This window comes from Nannospalax galili, unplaced genomic scaffold (genome assembly GCF_000622305.1).
Source record: "Nannospalax galili isolate Female #2095 unplaced genomic scaffold, S.galili_v1.0 scaffold934, whole genome shotgun sequence".
Classification (NCBI taxonomy): Eukaryota; Metazoa; Chordata; class Mammalia; order Rodentia; family Spalacidae; genus Nannospalax; species Nannospalax galili.
The window spans coordinates 168,775-177,169 of record NW_008334762.1 but is presented as its reverse complement, the minus strand read 5'-3'; the positions used below and the strand labels follow the sequence as shown (position 1 = coordinate 177,169).

The 8,395-nt window shown below is 43.1% G+C and overlaps 1 pseudogene; it reads left to right on the top strand.

Annotated features, from left to right (window-relative positions):
* The first annotated feature begins 325 nt into the window (after positions 1–325).
* On the top strand, positions 326–437 carry LOC115069674 (annotated as a pseudogene).
* Positions 438–8,395: the final 7,958 nt, after the last annotated feature.

The window sequence follows — 8,395 nt, the reverse complement described above, 5'->3', positions numbered from 1 at the left end:
GGCTTGTTGACTGTTAATATTTGTTCATAGAAGGATGGGGTGGGAGGGTCACTGGACTCTCACCTGAGTACCCACTCATCCCTCCCAAATAGTTGATGCAATTTTGCCCTAAATGACTGTGGTCTCCAGCTCTCAGGGAGGGGCTAAGCTTTTAGGTTGGTTTGGACTGAAAGAATGGGGCTTCACCTACACAGCCATGGGGAAGCCATCATCCATCCTGGGTTGCAAACCTTCTAGGGCAGCTACCTTAGGGTGACTCCAGCTCCTGCCCATAATCCCTCAAGCATGCTCTCTGTAAGTAACCCTGATAAACTCATTGGTTCCCCAGGGTGAACTTTGGTTTGTCACCACTAACACCCCCCCCAATTTCTTGCAACAATTGGCAAAGTTGTCACCGTTTAATTGGTATCAAATTCTGATTTGTACAAGTCACATTCTTCACTGTTAAGAAGCTGTGGGATGCCAGGTTATTGGGCGTGCTTTTCTAAACTAGTATTATAATGCCCCCCCCCAAAGGAGATATATTAAAGAGACACGTGTGCTTCTCCCTTTGGCTACCAAACTACTGAAGCAATGAACCTCAATCAAATTCTTCAGGTATCTCATGCAGAGGGAACTTGTTTTCTAGAAAGAGATTTATAAGTCAAGACAGCGGTGGGTCAAAAATAGGCAGGAACACACGTTGACTGAGACTGCTTAGTTATGCACATCTCTGACCCTCTACTCTAAAACCTCATGTGCCAGGACCCCAAACTTCGTCAGGGAGTGGTCACTGGATCTTTTTGGTCCTCTTCCTAATGTGGCCACATTCAATAAATCTCTTTTTTTTCCTGCTTCTTACTATTTTTACTTTTATTTAAAAATTTTTAGATGTATTTTTTTTATGTGTATGAGTATTTTCTTATATGTATATAAGTGCACCATGTGTGTGCCTGGTGCCTGCAGAGGCCAGAAGAGGGCATCGGATACACTGAAACTGGAGTTCACAGGTGCTTGTGAACCCTCAATGTGGGTGCAGAGAACTGAACTTGGGTCCTCTGTAAGAGCAGCAGGTGTTCTTAACTGCTGACCCATCTCTCTAGCCCCTGCTTTTTACTATTAATTTGTCTCTTTAATAGATTTATTGAGGAGTGGGGTCCAAGCCAGCTTGTTAGGACTGCCAGAGCACAGGCCCTGACCCTAATAACTCCTGTAACAAGAAGAAAAAGAAGTCTCTTGTTTGTGAAATGAAGTAAAAGCTGGAAATACCATACCTTTTTCTTTTGTGTTCTTGAACCGATTAAGGCAAAACGAACTAGTGGAGAGCGAGTTTTAAATTTATTTAAAGAAACCAAGAAGTACAGAACGTTCTCAAGTAGTCCTACGGGTTTCCTGTGGCTAATGTTTTATAGTAGGTTGACACATTTGTTAAAATTAGTGACACATCCTGCTTAACCGACTCTCAGTGGGAGAATTGGTTTTCTTTAAGGGTTTGATGGGTAGGCTGACTAGGCTCCAGGGGATGGACCCATACCCAAGAGCATTTGAGCAATATATAGTGGACTCTTTAGGGGAAATAAAATTCATAAGCTACTTGAAAACACACATATAATATGTATGTGATTGCATTGTATAGTTGAAGGCTGTATCACAAAAATCACAATTCAAGGCAAGGGAAATCCCCCTTTGAACTGTTGGTCAGGGGAGTCTAAGAGACTTCCAAAATAATATAGGCTATTGCCACAGCCCTTCGTTACCTCCCAGAACTTGAAGGTCAGAGTCTGTTGCTGAAAACCAGACATACTTCAGACACAGACTTGGAGCAACTGAGCTGGAACTGACCCAGAAGCCTCCTTCTTGAAGAATAGCTCTCATAGTATCAAAAGAAACTACTTTCCTGGACCAATGTAATTTCTTACTGCATTCTAAATATAAATCATTATATTCACAGACAAATGTACCTTTCACTACTCATGAAACAAACTTCTTTTTATCACAGATGGACACTATTACAAAGTTCTCCAACTGATCAAAATGCATCAGTAAACAACCATGTGGTACCTAGCCCCAGCTGATACATCTACAATGCAGCCCTTACACCTAAGGCTCAGGGAACACCATGGAAGGGGTGGCGGTAGAAAGATTGTAATAGTCAGAAAACAAGGACACTTGCTGTTAGATAGTGTATTTTAGACATGACAGGGAAGCTGCACCCATGAAATCTTAGCAATGTGGTTGTCTGAACAAGACTTGGATAATGAAAACAACAGTTTATATGCTAACATGGATGACAGAAATTTAAAAAGGGCCCACCTCTAGATGAAGAGCTATAGAAAATCAATAGCTGCTAAGGAAGGGAAAATCGTTTTCTCCAGGGATAAGCTCTTGATAGGTTATTCAATCCCAAGTGGTTGGTCTTAAACATATGTACACATGAGTACCACCAGGTGGACTCAGTGCATTATATATGTATATTAAAATGTATGCATGTACGTAACAGTAGTGACCAAAAAAGAGGACAGGAAATTGAAAGGGAGTGGGGGCACATGGGAAGGGCTGAAGGGGGCTTTGGCAGGGGTGGAAATGATGTTAATACAGCACTCACGTATGAAATTCCCCCAAAATTGAAAAAAAATTAAAAAAAGAACATGAAGTTAGGTGGATAGGAGGTGGGGTGGATCTGGAAGGGGTTGGGGAAGGAAGAACTATGACCAAAATGCATTGCATGAAATTCTCAAAGAATTAATAGACTATTTGTTAAAATAATAAAGACATGAAGTGAGGGGATAGGGAGGTGGGGGTAGATATGAGAGGAGATGGAAGGGGGGTCTGAATATAATCAAAATATAATGCATGGAATTCTCAAAGAATCAATAACAATTATTAAAAAGTTCATGCTTCATGTATATTTCCTTTGTCTTTACTTCTATTCTTGTTCTATTTTTAGATCCAAGTGTCACTTACTTGCTTGGCCTTCTTAGGCTCTGTTCAAGCTGGCCTTGATTTTGGTGATTGACTCAAAACCATTTTGAGTAGTACTGGGCTAGTATATCCTAGAATGCTCCTCTATAGAAATCTGTCTGATGCTTTCCTCATGATCAGACTGAGGTTAGGATTTGTGGTTCCAGAGGAAGCACACAGTTTTCCGACATCATGTCCAGGTTGCGTGTGATTGACAAGATGTGTACCTGTTTGTGTTTGCTGATTGTTTATGAACCTCTATTTTTATAAAAACTATTTATTTAAATAAATATTATTTTTATTTTATGTGCATGCATGCATTGCCTGCATGTAGGTAAGTGTATCCATGTCATGCAATGCCCATGGAGGACAGAAAAGACTGTTGGATTCCTGGAACTGGAGTTAGAGACAGTTGTCATCTGCCATATGGGTGTTGGGATTTGAACCTGGCTCTTCTGTAAGAACAGCCAGTGTTCTTAAGTGCTGAGCCATCACTTGAGCCTCCACAAAAATATTTAATCTAATTTATTATTATTATTATTATTTATTGCTTTTATTGTGCATGTGTGTATGTGGGGGGGTACATGAATAACATGGTGCATGTGTGCAGGAGAACATTAGGGACTCAGTTTTCTCCTTTTATTGTGGGTTCCAGGGATTGAAGTCAGGTCATCAGGCTTGTGTGTCAAGTATTCTTACCTGTTATGCCATCTCACTAGTTCTGCTGATCACCTAAATGAAGTAGTATTTGTTGAGTACCTCCATTATAACATTGTTTAACAAATGGAAAATTGTTTCCTCCTTCTTTCTTCTTGTGCTCTTGGGAAAGAAGTCATCATGTTCAGCTCATACCCCAGTAGAGTTCAAGCTGTAGTCCACCTCTGTCAGGGAGGAGTATGTTCATGAATCATCTGCAGCTCTTCTGCAAAGGGAATTTGTAACTTCTAATTTATTAATTTATTTAACCATGTAGTTACATTAATGTGGAAAAGACAATAAGTCAAACAGATATATTAAGAAGCAAAGGATTCCCAAAGCATTCTGGTGGCTGCACTGTGAGGTATTAAAGGCTATAACAACAGCCCAGGGGAGATGATATACTTAGGATGAGCATATGCCAGAGGGAGGCTGGGAGTGGGCTGAGCCATACGCAGACTAGATACAATGCAGTGATGCTCAGGGGCAGGATGGACTGCGCCATCATAAATGAACAGGACTGTGCTATCTGGAATTTAATCTGTCGATAACTTGAAATTGACCTTGGTGAGAGAATTTGTATCAACACTTTCTCTTCTCAGAGACAAATTTTGAGTACTTACCCATCTCCAGTAGACATAAGCATTCTATTTACTTTGTGTTTGAGTGTTTTGCCTGCATGTGCACTATGTGTATGCAGTGCCCATGGTGGCCAGCAGATGGCATTGGATCCTCTGGAACTGGAGTTATGAATGATTGTTAGCTGCCATGTGGGTGCTGGGAACCAAAACCAGGTCTTCTGTAAGAGCAGCCAGTGCTCTTAGCCACTGAGCCTTTTCTCCAGCCTGATATAAGCTTTTTTTTTTTTTTTTGTCTTTTTGAGACAGGGTCTCCCTGTAGCTCTAGCTGTCCTGCTGGAACTCCCTTGAACTCACAGAGATCCTCCTGCCTCTGCCTCCTGAGTGCTGGGGTTAAAGGCGTGTGCCACCATGCCTGGAAAGCATGTATATGGGTCAGAGAAGATAGAAAACAAGAATGAATCAGACTTTCTCACCTGTCACATTTGTCTATGAGCAACAAGGCTAGGAATACTGCAGGCAAATGAAGATCTCATGGTCTCATGATAGACAAAGGAGGGTAGTTTCGGTGGAGGGTATCTGAGGAATATGGCACTGGGAAGGAGAGTAACTTTTATTCCTAAAATTGGGATGGGAATCATTTGAGAACAAGGCTGAGGAGCTGGGATAGACTGGAATTCAGAAGATGGAGCAGCTCTGGAGAACATGGTGTGAGATGTACGGTGAGGGCTGGCCATATCACAGTTGATAGCAGACACCCTGATGTGTTCAGGCTTATTCCTCATATTCTAAGGAGGGGTTGGTTCTAGTTTGCTTCAAACATTCTGACCAAAGCCAACTTGGGGAGGGAAGAAATTATTTCATCATATAACTCCCAGGTCATAATCCATCACTGAGGAAAGTCAGGGTAGGAACTCAAGGCAGGAACCTGGAGGCAGAAACTGAAGCCAAAACCATAGAGGAATGCTATGTACTGGCTTGTTCCTCTGGCCTTTGCTCAATTTGCTTCCTATTACAACCCAGCCCAGGGGTAGCACCACCACAGTGGGCTGGGCCCTGCTACATCACTCAACAATCTAGAAAACGCCTCACGGACATGGCCACAGGGCAGTCTGCTAGAGGGAATTCTCCATTTGAGCTTCTTTCTTCCCAGGTCTGTCAAGTTGACAACCAAAATCGATCATGACATTGTCCAAGTCAGGGCCAAGAGCCAGTCCCTTTAGAATCCACAGACCCGGATGCTATGTTGTGGTGTTTCTAAATCACATTGGGATTGTGCCTTAATAAACAAATAGCTTGACTCAGCATTCATAAGGCCAAGAGCAGACCTGAGCTGAGACAAACTTGTTCTTTGAGATGTCTTTTGGAACTGTGCTCCTGAGCAAGGACTTTGCTCATTCTTTTCTTTTATTTATTACTTTTTATTTTATGCATATGAGTGTTATGCCTGCATGTACCCATGTCATACATGCTTGCAGAGACCAGAAGAGGGTGTCAGATCCCCTGGAACTGGATTTACAGATGGTTGTTAGCCACCATGTGGGTGCTGGGAACAGAACCTGGGTCTGCAAGAGCAGTCAGGGCTCTTAACCGCTGAGTCATTTCTCTGGCCCCATGCTCGTTCTTTAATTAAAACAATATTTCCTGCATGGAAGTAAAGTCAGGACCCACCCTAATCTTGTCAGAGAATATTGCCCTTTGAGCTGTGGTTCTAGAATAGCACACATGTAACTATGGTTTCTAATTTCTCTCATTGCTTTCAATGAAATCAGCAGAACTGTTTGCAGTGCTTTTGATATGTAGAAAACAGGCATATACACATTTATATACTGTCTTGGGTGGAGGGCAAGGAAGTGTCCTAAGGGATTAAAGGCAGATGGCCAGGTCACAAGAGGAACACATGGATCAGAGAGCTTGTCTATATTACTAACAGTAACTTTTTGGTTGCAAGATGATAAAAGTCTTTGTCCAGAGTATATCCATACTGTGAAAGTCATTACCACATTATGTGACAAGTGACATGGCTCTTGTGATGTCACTCTCCTTGGATTGCCCTCCCTTCATCCCTTTTATCTCACAGTCAGGCCTTCTTCCTTCTGTGAAAATGGATGGCAGAGGCACCAACAACCAGAGTATCCTGGGGACAGCTAGGAGAACCACAAGGAGAGTGACAGTAGGTGATACTGCTCCCACCACAATAGGTGATGAGAATACTGAAATTCAAAGGGCAGGCCGAGCTATTAGAGGAGCTATCTGAATCCCATTTTCAGGTCTCCACTTGCTCTATCTGAGGCTACCTGAGTTCATCCATGTTCTTAGGTAAACAGCAACATGCTGGAACAACGCAATCCCTTTTTCCAATTTTTAATAATTTCTAATGGAAAAATATCCATGGAGAAATGTACAAGATTCTTAGGACTGGTGACCCCTGAATGTAGGATGTTGGGAGAAGAGCTGACTTTAAAATTCCATTCTATGCCTAGAAATTATCATGTAATACGAATGAATGCTGCCTTTAACATTTTAAGAAGAGAACATTTACAAAGAGCCATGCAACAGGAGTGGAGGCCTCACCAGGGTTGGTGTCCATGCCCTGCTTCTTCTGGTGTGCACTGACCATGAGGGTATAGCTTTTAGTGAACCACCAACTGCCCATCATGCTCCACCTGGCAGGTAGCACCACCTATGGACACATGAGTTCACCAGAAGCCAGCTGCCTAACTGTAGGTTCTGTCCTTGTTCTCTGTGAGAGTTGAGGCTGCTCTGTCCAGGACATAGTTCCAACCAGGTCAGTTGTGTGCTTGAGGGGTAATACTTTCTCTCTTGACAAATGAAGTTTCCATGCCACTCTTGACCTCCTAGCTGGGTGCAACAGAGATAGAACAGGCAGAAGTTGCATAGACAGACTCAGAGATGGGGCTGGAAAGCTGAGGACCCACCAACTGGGACAGGGCTGGGTATGTAGCAGGTGCCTAAATACTGAAGGTCTGTAGAGGTGTGGATCCACTAATCACAGGACTCAGCACACACTGTCTAGTGGGGTGTGGTCATGATGCCTGAAATCAGCAAGCACAGCTCCTGATTGCAATGGGAGCCTAATAACCACAGAAAAATAAGAGAAACCATGTGGGCTTGTGGGATTGTTCATATACAGTAGGTAGGCTAGCAGTTTCTTTTGGTAAAATAACTATGAGTTCCATCACAGAGTTGGTACAGGATAAGAGTCCTCATCACTGTAGGTGAGCAGGCCTGATAGGAGCTAGATCCTGACACATTCTGGTCTAAGAGAGAATCAGGTTGGTTGCCATGTAAATGCTTGGGCTGGAAGTCAGGGGCATCTACTCAGATTGTATCAGAAGTGTTAGCTGTCTTACAAAGATTGCCCACCTCCTAGATTGCGAGTCACCTCAAATACCACCTTAAAGTATCTCGGGCTCAGCACCACACGTAGTTTGGTGTGCTAGAGACTACGTTTGCTGTCTTTCGAGCCGCCCACTGTGGTCTGTGAGTATGAGAGTTTGCGCCCAACTTAGAATCACTTCAGTGTGATATTGTGGGAAGAGAAGTTATGGAATTTGGAAAGGAAGCTCATTGCTCAGGTGTGGCCCTGACCACAGCCTGATACCCTAGTAGGAGATGGTCTGGCTACAAAGGAGCCAGCGCTATGGCTATGATGGCCAGCGCTGATGACAAATGAGTAACACTGTGAAGAACCTTCCTATTACCATCATGATTTACTGTGGTGTGTGGGATCAATGCTAGGGCTTTGGCCATGTTTAGTCTTAGTCTTCCAGTTGAGCTGTTATGTCCCCAGTCATAGACATTTACTGCTCATTTGGTTCAGGCTGCAGGGAGGGTTTTGTCCTCTTCCTATGATGTGCTTATTCTCTTGTTTGCAGAGGAGATCACACTTGCCCAGCAGATAGTGAGGACCAGCTGGCTCACGTGAAATTCCAGCCCTGAGCAGAATAAGGAAATTGTCAAATGATCTGACAGTGTATCAACTGACCCCTACCTAGGGAAACCTAGGGAAAGTGTTGATGTGAACCCAGGGAATGGATGACACCAAGGAAACACTATGAATCTGGAAGTCGGCATGTTTCCCCCACACAGTTTTCTTTATTTTTATACATGAAGTAGTAGGCGTAACTTGTACCTGGAGTTACAGGAAGCTGGTTGTG